Genomic DNA, 14,204 nt, shown 5'->3' on the forward strand with positions numbered 1-14,204 from the left:
AACAGAGAAGGTTCTAAAGCAGCCTAGGGGGAAGAGTGGAGAAAATTGCCTATAAAAGATGAATCAGAATGTCAGCATAACTCCCAACAGCAACAGTGGAAACCAGGAGACATCCAAATGTCCTTTTTTAAAACTGTAATTTAAATACCACACAACTCATTTATTCAAAGTTATGATTAAGTGGTTTTTAGTATATTCACAAAGTTGTAGAAGCATCACCACTATCTAATTCCAGAACATTTTTATTGCTCCAAAAAGGAAACTCCTTACCCATTAGTAGTCACTTCCCCATTTCCCTCTTCCCCCAGCCTCTGGCAAGCACTAATCTACCTTCTTTATAGGTTTGCCTATTTTGAACATTTCATATAAATGAATGATATGATATGTGGTCCTTCATGATTGGCTTTCTTCACTAGGCATATTTTTAAAGTTCATCCATGCTGTAGCATGCATCAATACTGCATTCCTTTTTATGGCAAAATAATATGCCATTATGTGGATATACTGTGTTAAATTTATCCATTGGTCAATTGATGGACATTTGGGTTGTTTCCATCTTTTGGCTATTATAAATAATGCTACTATAAACTTTTACATACAAGCTTTGTGTGGACATATGTTTTCATTTTTCTTGGGTATATATCTAGGAGTGGAATTTCTGGGTCATATGGCAACTCTCTGTTTAACATCTTGAGGAACTACCAAACTGTTTTCCAGAGCAGCTGTACTATTTTATATCATACCATTTTGTATTATTGGTGGGAACCAGTAATGAATGAGAATTCCAATTTCTCCACAGCCTTGTCAGCACTTACTCTCATCTGTCTTTTTTATTATAGCTACCTTAGTGGGCATGAAGTGGTATCTCATGGTGGCTTTGACTTGCATTTATCTGATGGCTAATGATGCTGAGCATCTTTTCATGTGCTTATTGACCATTTGTATATCTTCTATGGAGACATGTCTATCCAAATCCTTTCTTCATTTTTAATTGGGTTGTCTTTTTATTACTGAGTTATAAGAATCCTTTATACATTCTTGATTCCAGATCCTTATCCAATATATGTTTTTCAAATATTTTCTCCCATTCTATGGGTTCTCTTTTCTCTTTTTGCTTTTTTTTTTTTTTTTAAAGACAATCTCATTCTGTCATACAGGCTGGAGTACAGGAGTGCAGTGGTATAATCATAGCTCACTGCAGCCTCAACCTCCCTGGCTCAAGCAATCATCCCGTCTCAGACTCCCAAATAGTTGGGACTATAGGTGTGCACCACCATGCTTGGCTAATTTTTCTTTCTTTTTTCTTTCTCACTCTCTCTCTTTTTTTTTTTTTTTTTTTTTTTTTGTGGAAATGAGGTCTCACTATGTTGCCCAGCCTGGTCTGGAACTCCCGGATGCAAGCAATCCTCCTGCTTCAGCCTCCCAAAGTGCTGGGATTACAGGTGTGAGCCACTGCACCCAGCCCAAATGCTATTTTTAAAGTGCTGAGAGAAAATAACCATCAACCTGGAATTTTACACTGCAGTAAACTGTATTTCAAAAAGAAGGGTAAAAAACAACGGAAATTTTGATTGTTAGTTGAGGTTTTACCAGCAGCTAACTCCCAGTTAAGGAACTCTTTAAGGGATGTACTTCTAGAAGAAGGGAGGAAAGTCTGAGATGCAAGAAAGAACATTTCAGGCCGGACGCGGTGGCTTACGCCTGTAATCCTAGCACTTTGGGAGGCCAAGGTGGGTGGATCACCTGAGGTCAGGAGTTCAAGACCAGCCTAGCCAACACGGTGAAACCCCATCTCTACTAAAAATACAAAAATTAGCCAAGAGTGGTGGCAGGTGCCTGTAATCCCAGCTACTTGGGAGGCTGAGGCAGGAGAATCACTTGAACCCAGGGGGCAGAGGTTGCAGTGAGCTGAGATTGTGACACTGCACTCTAGCCTGCCTGGGTGAAAGAGAAAAACTCCATCAAAAAAAAAAAAGAAAAAGAAAGAAAGAGAGAGAGAGAGAGAAAGAAAGAAAGAAAGAAAGAAAGAAAGAAAGAAAGAAAGAAAGAAAGAAAGAAAGAAAGAAAGAAAAGAAAAGAAAGAGAGAAAGAAAGAAAGAAAGAAAGAAAGAAAGAAAGAAAGAAAGAAAGAAAGAAAGAAAGAAAGAAAGAAAGAAAGAAAGAGAAAGAAAGATTTCAGCGGCAGCATTTATTTATCACGCTAAAAGAGCCACCCACATTAGCAGCCCCAGCATCCTGAAGCCAGGCTTCACCACCCTTCCCAGACTTCTTCCCCAGTAAGGTCCCGGTGGTAAAGCACAGGCTCCTTCTTTAGGCTGCATGTATTCGCAGGAATTACAGAAAACTGGAACACCCCCGGCTGGCATGCAAAGGGATCATAGGAGGTTAGTTTGCAGAGGAAACCTGCTAAAGGCTGACAAGCAAAGGATTTCTCTCCTGGGAGCCAAGAGAAATAGACTCATCAGTGGCCCATAATCAGAGATAACTGGTGAGTGGCCTGTCCAGTACCCCCTGTGAGCCCTAACTAGTTGTAAGGAGACAGTAGCCCATCACTATGGAAGAGTGGGCCGTCTCTCCTTTCTCCAAGCTGCCATTGTGTGTCTTATTTTATTTATAAGAGACAGGGTCTCGGCAGGGCGTGGTGGCTCATGCCTATAATCCCAGCATTTTGCAAGGCTGAGGTGGGTGAATCACCTGAGGTCAGGAGTTTGAGACCAGCCTGACCAACATGGAGAAACCCCATCTCCACTAAAAATACAAAATTAGCCTGGTGTGGTGGCGCATGCCTATAATCCCAGCTACTCGGGAGGTTGAGGGAGGAGAATCGCTTGAACCTGGGAGGTGGAGGTTGTGGTGAGCCGAGATCATGCCACTGCACTCCAGCCTGGGCAACAAGAGTGAAACTCAGTCTAAAAAACAAATCACAACAAAACACCACCACATCTACTCTAATTGCTCATAAACGTATTCAGTTACTTTTCCAAACTATTTTCCACAAAACTCAGGGATGTTTAATGTCAGTTGAATGAACTTCATGTTCTGTGAAACAAATCAGACAAAACCCTTTAAGACTTCCAGAATTCAGTTTAATATGTTAGTATCTGAAAGTACTGCACGCTTCTGAAGCCAGGAAAGAATGCAGAATTCCTGTAAAGTTCAAAGGTCTTTTTAATTTAATTTCTTATTTATTTAATTTAATTTCTTATTTTATTTATTTATTTATTTATTTATTTATTTATTTATTTATTTTGAGATGGAACCTCACTCACTCTGTCACCCAGGCTGGAGGGCAGTGGCGCAATCTCTGCTCACTACAACCCTCCACCTCCCCAGTTCAAGCGATTCTCCTGCCTCAGCCTGAGTAACTGGGATTACAGGCGTGCACCACCACGCCCAGCTAATTTTTGTATTTCTTGTAGAGATGGGGCTCCACCATGTTGTCCAGGCTGGTATTGAACTCCTGGCCACAAGTGATCAGCCCACCTTGGTCTCCCAAAATGCTGGTATTACAGGCTTGAGCCATAGTGCCCAGTGACCTCAAAGGTCTTTAGACCTAGGCAGGAAGATATGTACATACTCTTTAAAATTTTATTTTATTTATTTATTTTGAGATGGAATCTCGCTCTGTCACCCAGTCTGGAGTGCAGTGGCGCAAACTCGGCTTACGGCAACCTCTGCCTCCTGGGTTCAAGCGATTTTCCTGCCTCAGCTTCCAGAGTAGCTGGGACTACAGGCGCACACCACTACGCCCGGCTACTTTTTGTATTTTTAGTAGAGATGGGCTTTCACCATGTTGACTAGGCTGGTCTCGAACTCCTGACCCCAGGTGATATGCCCACCTCAGCTTCCCATAGTGCTGGGATTACAGGCATGAGCCACCGTGCCCAGCCTATGTACACACTTTTTAAGAGTCAAAGAAATGCAAAATCTGTTGACGTGCTCAGCCTAGGTAGGGCTTGTAGATTTAAGTGAGGAGACTAAAGAAGTAGTTAATGTGGGCTTTGACCACCCTTGGAGTTATAGAATCATTGATTTAGCAACTTTCAATGTCAATGTGTATTCTTTTTGCAACCTCAAGCATGCTGATAAACCATTAGTTTCCTCGTGTGCAGGAGAGGAATTCCCCCAGCTCTCTCTGGTTCTAGAGCTTATGTGTGGCCAAAATTTCCAGTCAGAAGTAACTTCATTTCCCTGGAGTGATAACCATGTTCCTTATCGGGTAACATCTTTCAACCCAGGTAAGATTTCTAATTAAGTTTAGAAATGTTTTAGAGTGGCCCGTATTTTCTTGTAAAGAATCTGAGGTGGCTGGGCACTGTGGCTCATGCCTGCAGTCCCAGCACTTTGGGAGGCTGAGGCAGGAGGATTGCTTGAGTCCTGGAGATCAAGGGTGCAATATGAGCTGTGATTGTGCCACAGAACTCCAGCCTGGGTGACAGAGTGAGATTTTGTCTTTAAAAGAAAAAAAAAAAAAAAAAAAGAAGAAACTGATTCTGAGCAAATTGGGCATGATATGTTCTTGTAATGTTTAACAAATTTAGCCAGTTGGAGAAACAGCCATGTGACTCTAAACTTCAAATATGTGACTGATTGTAGTTTTAGGATTTTAAGTTCAATTTGTACTGTTGAATTGTACCAGAATATTCAGGAGAACTTTAAGTTCACTGGATTTAAAAGATTAGCTTGTTAGATCAGTGTTATTTAATATTTGAGAAAGTTTTGTTCATTCAGACTGAAGTATTTTCTTTTTGTATTTTGGTTTTTTTTTTTTTTTTTTTGAAACAGAGTCTCGCTCTGTCGCCCAGGCTGGAATGCAATGGTGCAATCAGCGCAGCCTTAACCTCTTGGGCTCAAGAGGCCCTTCCACATCAGCCTTCCGAGTAGCTGGGACTACAGGTGAGCACCACCATGTCTGGCTAATGTTCGTTTTTTGTAGACAGGGGTCTCACTATGTTGCCCTGGCTGGTCTCAAACTCCTGGGTTCAAGTGTTCCTTCTGGTCTCCCAAAGTGCTGGCATTACACGCATGAGCCACCACACCTGGCCCAGGTGAAGAATTTTGTTTTTCTTTTCTTTCCTTTTCTCCTTCCTTCCTTCTTTCTTTCTTTCCTTCTTTCTTCCTTTTTTTTTTTTTTTTTTTTTTTTTTGAGACGGAGTCTCGCTGTGTCGTCCAGGTCCAGGTTAGAGGGCAGCGGCGCTATCTCGGCTCACTGCAAGCTCCGCCTCCCGGGTTCACGCCATTCTCCTGCCTCAGCCTCCCGAGTAGCTGGGACTATAGGCGCCCGTCACCACACCCGGCTAATTTTTTGTATTTTTAGTAGAGACGGGGTTTCACCGTGTTAGCCAGGATGGTCTCAATCTCTTAACCTCATGATCCACCCGCCTCGGCCTCTCAAAGTGCTGGGGATTACAGGTGTGAGCCACCGCACCTGGCCCTTTCTTCCTTTCTTTTTTTTTTTTTTCAGAGTCTCGCCCTGTCACCCAGACTGGAGTGCAGTGGCATGATCTAGGCTCACTGCAACCTCCACCTCCTGGGTTCAAGCGATTCTCCTGCCTCAGCCTCCCGAGTAGCTGAGATTACAGGTGTGCTCCCCCATGCCCAGCTACTTTTGTATTTTTAGTAGAGATGATGTTTCACCATGTTGGCCAGGCTGGTCTCGAACTCCTGACCTCAAGTGACCCACTCACCTCAGCCTCCCAAAGTGTTGGGATTACAGGCGTGAGCCACCACGCCCGGCCTCTTTGGTCATCATTAATCTTTCATTCTCCCTTTCCTAGATAAAACATTGTTTATTCTTGTTGTGTTTTTTAAAATTTTTTAATTTATATAATAGAGACAGGGTCTCGCTCTGTTGCCCAGGCTGGTCTCCATCTCCTGGGCTCAAGCGATCCACCTGCCTTGACCTCCTAAAGTACTGGGAATACAGCCACTGCACCCAGCCTTATTCTTGTTGATTTATATGAGGGAAAGGATATTTTCAAATTTCCAAAAGGATAGAGCTATTTGGGTTATTCATTCTTGTTACACTCTAATTTTGTTGTATTATGGTCTGATAATATGGCTTATATGATACTTCTTTTGGAATACATTCAGAGTTTCTTTGAAGGCTAAGTCTTGGTTAATTTTTATAAATTTTTCACAACTGAATAGAATATGTATTCTCTGTTGAGTACAGCCTGGAGTCATCTTGAAGGCTTGCTCCCTTTGTGTGTAGTGCCTGGGCTGGGAAGACTCGGCACAGCTGGGAGCTGGTATAGCTGGGGCTCCTCCAGCTTCTGCCATCCCTCTGTGGTTTCTCTGCATGGTGGCATTGGGGGAACCAGACTTCATATATTGTGGCTCAAAGCTCTGAAGACATTCCAAAAGGGACAGTGCCAGGCAGAAGTCATATTGCTTGTAATGCCTTTTGTGGCCTAGCCTTGAAAATCACACGGCCTCACTTCCACTGTGTTCTATTAGAGGCGAATTTTTTTTTTTTTTTAAGTCTTGCTCTGTCACCCAGGCTGGAGTGCAGTGGTGCAATCTCAGCTCACTGCAACCTCCACCTCCTGTGTTCAAGTTATTCTCGTGCCTCGGCCTACCAAGTGGCTAGGATTACAGGCGTGTGCCATCAGGCCTGCCTATTTTTTTGTATTTTTAGTAGAGATGGGATTTTGCCATGTTGCCCAGGCTTGTCTCAAACTCCTGGCCTCAAGTGATCATCCACTTGCCTTGGCCTCCCAAAGAGCTGGGATTACAAGCGTGAGCCACCTCACCCAGTTGCGTTTTTTGTTTTTTTTTTTTTTTGAGACAGAGTCTCACTCTGTCGCCCAGGTTGGAGTGCAGTGGCACTATTATAGCTCACTGCGACCTCGATCTTCTGGGCTCAAGGGATCCACCCACCTTAGCCTCCTGAGTAGCTGGGACTATAGGTGCACACCACCACGCCTGGCTGATTTTTAAAAAATGTTTAGTAGACATGAGGTCTCGCTATGTTGCCCAGGCTGGTCTCAAGCTCCTGGCATCAAGCAATTCTCTCACTTCAGCCTCCCAAAGTGCTGGGATCACAGGCATGAGCCACCATGCCTGGCAATAAACATTTTTCAGTCTTTTTCTATATTAGGCACTATGCTATAAGCTTTATCTATTATCTCATCTGATCCTTACAACAGCCTTTGGGGTACATTATCTTCTTTACAGTGAGGAAACTGAGGCATAGAGAAGCTAAGGAATCTGCCCCGTTACTCAGTGGCCATGCTCAGATTTGAGTGGTGGTAAGCGTCCCGAACTCTTAATCACTATCCTCTACTGCCTCAGTGTGCCCAGCAACAAACTTGGGTGCTGAGAGAGCAAGATGTTCAAGACAAGTTCTTCACTTCAGGGAGCTGACCTAGAGCTAGAGAGATAAAAAAAAAAAAAAAAAAAAAAAAAAAAAAAAAAAAAAAGATCAAAAGAGCTCGGGAACAAATAATCCAGAAGGGTACTTAATAGGACAGATTTTACCAGTTTGGGATTAAATAGGTTCACATGACTTTTGTTTTTTCAACACCATGCCCTGCCTCAACATTTAACATTTTCAAGCTTACACAAAAGGAGAGAAAATAGTATAGTGAATCCTCATGAACCCATCACCCAGAATAACTAGCATCAATTTATAGCCAATCTGGTTTCATCTGTACCTCACCTTCTACTGGATTGTTTTGTTTTGTTTTGTTTTGTTTTGTTTGAGACAGGGTCTCACTCTATTGCCCAGGCTGAAGTGCAGTGGTGCAATCTCAGCTCACTGCAGCCTCGACCTCCCGGGCTCAAGTGATCTTCCTGCCTCAGCCTCCTGAATAGCTGGGACTACAGGCACATGCCACCATGCCTGGCTAGCCTACTGGGTGTTTTGAAGCAAATCCCAGACATCATATTTTTTAACCCACAAATACTTCAGCATGTGTCTTTTAAAGAGAAAGAATCCTTAGGCCAGGTACCGTGGCTCATGTCTGTAATCCCAGCAATTTGGGAGGCTGAGGCGGGCGGATCACCTGAGGCTGGAGTTGAAGACCAGCCTGGACAACATGGTGAAACCCTGTCTCTACTAAAAATACAAAAATTAGCTGGGCATGGTGGGGCGCAACTGTAATCCCAGCTACTCAGGAGGCTGAGGGACGAGAATCGCTTGAACCAGGGAGGCAGAGGTTGTGGTGAGCTGAGATTGCGCCACTGCACCCCAGCCTGGGCGACAGAGCGAGACTCCATCTCGAAAACAAAAAAGAATCCTTGTAAACATAACTGTAGTATCAATATTGCCCCCAAAATCATTAACAATAATACCTTAATGGTTACTGTCACTTTTTTTTTTTTTGAATGAGGTCTCACTGTCACCCAGGCTGGAGTGCAGTGATGTGACCATGGCTCACTGCAACCTTGAACTCTTGGGCATAAGTGATCCTCCTGCCTCAAGCTCCTGAGTAGCTGGGACTACAGGCACACTATTATGCCCAGTTATTTTTTTTTATTTTTTGTAGAGACAGGGTCTTGCTATGTTGCCCAGGCTGATCTTGAACTCGTGGCCTCAAGCAATCCTCCTGCCTTGGCCTCCCAAAGTGCTGGGATTACAGGCCTGAGCCACAGCACCTGGACTGTCCCTGAGTTTTGTTGATAAAAACCAGTAGTCTTTTTCTGTCCAGCCATCCTACTTCACTGCAGCCCAGCACCTGTCCAGGCCTAAAAGCTCTCCAAGGAAGGCTGACTCCTCCCTTGGGGGACCCCTGGGATGAGGCACCAAGAGCTGGGATCCCAAGTGTATGGCTCCTTGCTTTTCCCTGAAACACTCAGCTCTTGTTTCCACAACACGTCTGAGGGGTTGCAGCAGCAGCCCCAACACACCCTCGATAAGAATCTGCCTTTCCTGGCTGGGCGCAGTGGCTCACGCCTGTAATACCAACACTTTGGGAGGCCGAGGTGGGCGGATGACCTGAGGACAGAAGTTCAAGACCACCCTGGCCAACGACATGAAACCCCGTTTCCACTCAAAATACAAAATTAGCCAGCATGGTGGCATACATCTGTAGTCCCAGCTATTGAGGAGGCTGAGGCAGGAGAATCGCCTGAACCCAGGAGGTGGAGGTTGCAGTGAGCCGAGATCGCACCACTGCACTCCACTCCAGCCTGGGTGACAAGAGCGAAACTCTGTCTCAAAATCTGCCTTTCCCAACAACAATCCGTACCTCAATGTTGAGCTTCGTCCAGCTTCTTCCTGCTTGATGAGTTCCCCAAGGGTTCCCATGTCCCCTGTCTGGCAGCTGAGCCCACCAAGACCCTTCTCCACCCATCAGAGAGGGTCAGACCCTGAATTCTCTAATCTCAGGAATCTCTTTGACCCCTCACAAAAACTTGCTCTGGGATAGTCTTTGTGTACCAACGGTTACTAGGAGAAACAGGTTATATCGAGACACAAAGAAAGATCTTGCTCTACCCCTCCCCGGGGCCAACGGTTGTCTGTTGCCAGTAAGATTTACAGCCGTAAGAGGGGTGGACCAAGGTCAGCTCCAAGGTGATCTGCTACCTCCTCCTAGACAGCCTGTGTTGTTGTTTTGCCTTCCTTTTGTTTGCTACTTAGTCTCACTCTACTGCCCAGGTTAGAGTGCAGTGGCACAATCTCAGCTCTCTACAACCTCCGCCTCCTGGGTTCAAGCGATTCTCCTGCCTCGGCCTCCAGAGTAGCTGGGATTACAGGTACGTGCCACCATGCCCAACTAATTTTTGTATTTTTGGTAGAGACAGGATTTCACCATGTTGCCCAGGCTGGTTTCAAACTCCTGGCCTCAAGTGATCCACCCCCTTGGCCTCCCAAAGTACTGGGATTATAGGCATGAGCCACCGTGCCCAGCCATGTTCCTTTATTTTTTGAACTGGTAGTACATTTGCATGGTTCAAAATTCACAAAGTAACAAAAGATATATAGTCTCCCCACTCCTGCCCTCAGCCACCCATATTTTCTTCCCAGAAGCAACCAATTCGATCAGTTTTTTGTGTGTTTCCTTCAGAGTTATTTTATGTATATACTAGCAAATATACACATATCTCTATATATTCCACCCCTTTTTACATAAATGGTGTTATGCAATACAAAATGTTGTGCTACTTTTTTTTTCACTTAACAATATATCTACAATTGATCCATAGAGCTTTCTGTTCTTATTATAGCTTCAAAGTACAGTGTATTCCAAAGTATAAATGTATTCTAAGCTACTTAACTGAAAGTATTTTGTTGGTGGACTCTGGTTGGTTTACATGCCACTTACAAATACAGTTATGCCTCACATAACAATGGGGATACGTTCTGAGAAATGTATGGTTAGGCGATTTTATCATTCTGCGAAATCATGGAGTGTGCTTACACAAACCTAGATAGCCTACTACAGACCTAGACTGTATGGTGTAGCCTATTGCTTCTAGGCTACTAACCTATACAGCATGTGACTGTATTGAATACTGTAGGCAACTGTAACACAATGGTAAGTATTTGTGTATTTAAACATAGAAAAGGCACAGTAAATGGTATGATTTTATGGGACCAACTTCATATATACGGTCTGGATTGTGGATTAAAACATCATTATATGGTGCATGACTGTAACCGTACTGAATAAACTTATGAACAGGACCCAGACAGCTTTTAACAAGTAAATTCTTTTGCTTAGAAATAAATTAAAGTTCCAACTAAAGGAGGCATCCTGCTGTGTAAGATAAAGAATAATAAAATACCCCAAAGGATCAGAAAAGATACAACTTACTTTTGGCTGGCTCAGGATGAGGGAGACGATATGTGTGGAGTGAAAAAGACTGAGTCTAGCCGGGCACGGTGGCTCACGCCTGTAATCCCAGCACTTTGGGAGGCTGAGGCAGGTGGATCACCTGAGGTCAGACGTTCAAGACCAGCCTGGCCAACATGGTAAAACTCCCTCTCTACTTAAAATACAAAACATTAGCTGGGCTTGATGGTGGATGCCTGTAATCCCAGCTACTCGGGAGGCTGAGGCAGGAGAATTGCTTGAACCCGGGAGACAGAGGTTGCAGTGAGCTGAGATCGCGCCATGGCACTTTGGCCTGGGCAACAGAGTGAAACTCTGTCTCAAAACAAAAAAGAAAAGAAAAGAAAAAGACTGAGTCTGCAAGAGGGGAAATCACAGATGGATTCATTTAGAAAAAAATTAAGTTACATTGAGCTATGTATAGAATGCACAGTATTGGGGGGTGAGTTGTTAGCTCAACTAAAAAAAAAAAAAACTCTAACTTAAAAACTCCAGTATTAAAATGGCATTATATATATTGCTTGCCTAGGAATGCAAGTATCAGGCTGTTCAAATAAATCACAGACCTACTGCAAAATCTGACCCAGTTCTTAGGAACACAGACTATAAAACACTGTAATGGAGGCAAAAATCCACATCAAAATCTCCATTGTCTCAGAAGACTGGATTTAAAGAAGCCCTTCTCTATTCAGTGACACTATAACTGGTAAATTAGAATAATACTTTTCTTGCCTTTTGTCATTAACATATGCTTGCCACTTCTTGGCAAATGTCTTTGGTTTCTTTTTGGTTGGTGGGTAGAAAGTGAGAGTAATGCAGTTAAGGTGGCAAATTTTCCCACAAACAGGCACTGCAGACATGACATCTTCCCACAATGCACTTGATGCTCTGAATTATTAATTAGGGCGTTATATGTATTGCTTGGTGCATGAGGTTATATTTAACTCCATGTACTGAACAATCTAAGCTTTCTACCTTCCTGGGTTTGAAAATTAATTTGTAACAAGATTTCTTGTGTGTTTGTTCAGAAAAACATTCTTGTAACAAGGGTGGGAAATCATTTTAAACTGAGCTAGAGAAGTGAAAAGTCAGTTGAGGTCTGGGATAGAATCCCCAAATAGGAACATCCACAATTAACCCCTGGCACCCCCAAGTTCAATCTTCCAGAAAATTCTGTCTGGAAGTATTGGAAAAGACATCAATCAGATCTGAGTTCAAATCTAGATTCTGCCAAAATCTAAAATACGGCCAGGTGCAGTGGCTCACACCTGTAATCCCAGCACTTTGGGAGGCAGAGGTGGGTGGATCATTTGAGGTCAGGAGTTCGAGACCAGTCTGGTCAATATGGGGAAATCCTGCCTCTACTAAAAATACAAAAATCAGCCGGGTGTGGTGGCAGACACCTGTAGTCCCAGCTACTTGGGAGGCTGAGGCAGGAGAATCTCTTGAACCTGGGAGGCAGAGGTTGCAGTGAGCTGAGATTGCGCCACTGCACTCCAGCCTGGGTGACAGAATGAGACTCCATCTCAAAAAAAGAAAAAAAAAAACTCTAAAATACAAAAATATTTTGCAAGTATTAAAAAGATTTTTGCAGACATTTTGTGAAACGGATAGTACTGCAGCATTTTATGTAAAGACAAAACACTGGAAGCAATTTAAATGTCTGTTGGAATGGGTTTGGAAAAATAAGTTATGATACGCTGATTATGTTGTGAAGTGACTTAGGCCAGTTTGGTCAGGCACACATGGAAGCTCTTTGCAGCCACCAATAGTCCAAAGTAAGTGGAGCCTACTTATTCCCCACCTTTCTAGTGGGTTAGAACAAAAGCAAGTTTCAGGCCCAAATTGGCCAAATATATTAACAAGCAGGCACAACAATTGTACAACCTCTTTGATGGACTCAAACCCAGCTCTTGGTCCTTCATGCAAGGTTCATTTGCGGCGAAGGCTACAGTGTTCTGAAAACAGGATTCCTTTAGCCTTGTAGGTGGAATCAGGCAACCAGAACGTCCAAATTCATGGCTGGACAAAGGCCTTATTGGACATCTAGCCTTAGGTGATACTGAGCATGGGCCACATGCCCATCTAGATTCAATCACCTTGGTTGTGCAAGGGTGAGGAGGATCTCTAACATAGCGCACAGCCAATCCATATACCTTGAATACTTCTTAATTCAACAATAAGAGCCTATTTCTAATAGCCATTGTGCAGATTGACTTGAACATTCATTATGCTCATTAGCAACATATCTGGCAACACCTGTAAAGGGCAACTGACTGTTCCAAGAGGGTAGCTTAAGGTAACTACAGTAACACACATTGCTAATACACTATCTGTATATTACAGACACCATTACACAGACAATAGAATACGATGCACCTATATACTTCCTGACATGGCATGGTAGCTGAGATATTTTATCTTTTTTTTTTTAGAGAGAGACAGGATCTCACTATGTTGACCAGGGTGGTCTTGAACTCCTGGCCTCAAGCAGTCTTCCTGCCCTAGGCTCTCGAAGTGCTGGGATTACAGGCATGAGCCACCTTACCCAGCTGCTGAGACATTTTAAAGTAAAATAAGCAAGAATGTGTAATGTGATATTTTTCTTAAAAAAATTAAAAATTATATATATGACTGAATAGGTATAGCAGAAAGTATAGGCCAATATAGAACTTATTTTTACCTCTAGAGAGGGAAGAGATAACAGAATCCCTCCATGTTTTCCTTTTTTCTTTCTTTCTTTCTTTCTTTCTTTTTTTTTTTTTTTTTGAGATGGAGTCTTGCTCTGCCGCCCAGGCTGGAGTGCAGTGGCATGATCCACCTCTGCCCACTTCCCAGGTTCAAGCAATTCTCCTGCTTCAGCCTCCCTAGTAGCTGGGATTACAGGCATGCACCACCACACCTGGCTAATTTTTGTATTCTTAGTAGAGATGTATTTTCACCATGTTGGCCAGGCTGGTCTTGAACTCCTGACCTCAAGAGAGCCGCCCACCTTGGGCTCCCAAAGTGCTGGGATTACAGGCATGAGCCACTGCACCTGGCCCACGTTTTTCTTTATGCATTTCTGTATTTTGAGGTTTGTTTTCACAACTACGCATTACTTTGGTAACATAAATTTTAAAAATAAAAACTTTTTATAAAGTGATGTTGCAGAATAATTATGTGATGAGATGCTGATAATATATTGTTGGGTAAAATAGTATTCCATTAGCTATGACAGCCATTGTCTCCCTACCTATATGCAAACCCCTATGGCAGATTGTATTTTCCAAAGATGGCCACACCAATAAATATCCTAACCCACAGGCTCTTCTTACAATGTGACTTTGACAAGCCTCTGCTGATGGGTGGGGGGGTCCGTGTTCCCTCCCCTTGAACCTGGGCATCCCCTTATATCTGCCTTGACCAGTAGAATACAGAGGA

The sequence above is a fragment of the Macaca thibetana genome, chromosome X (assembly GCF_024542745.1).
Source record: "Macaca thibetana thibetana isolate TM-01 chromosome X, ASM2454274v1, whole genome shotgun sequence".
NCBI lineage: Eukaryota > Metazoa > Chordata > Mammalia > Primates > Cercopithecidae > Macaca > Macaca thibetana.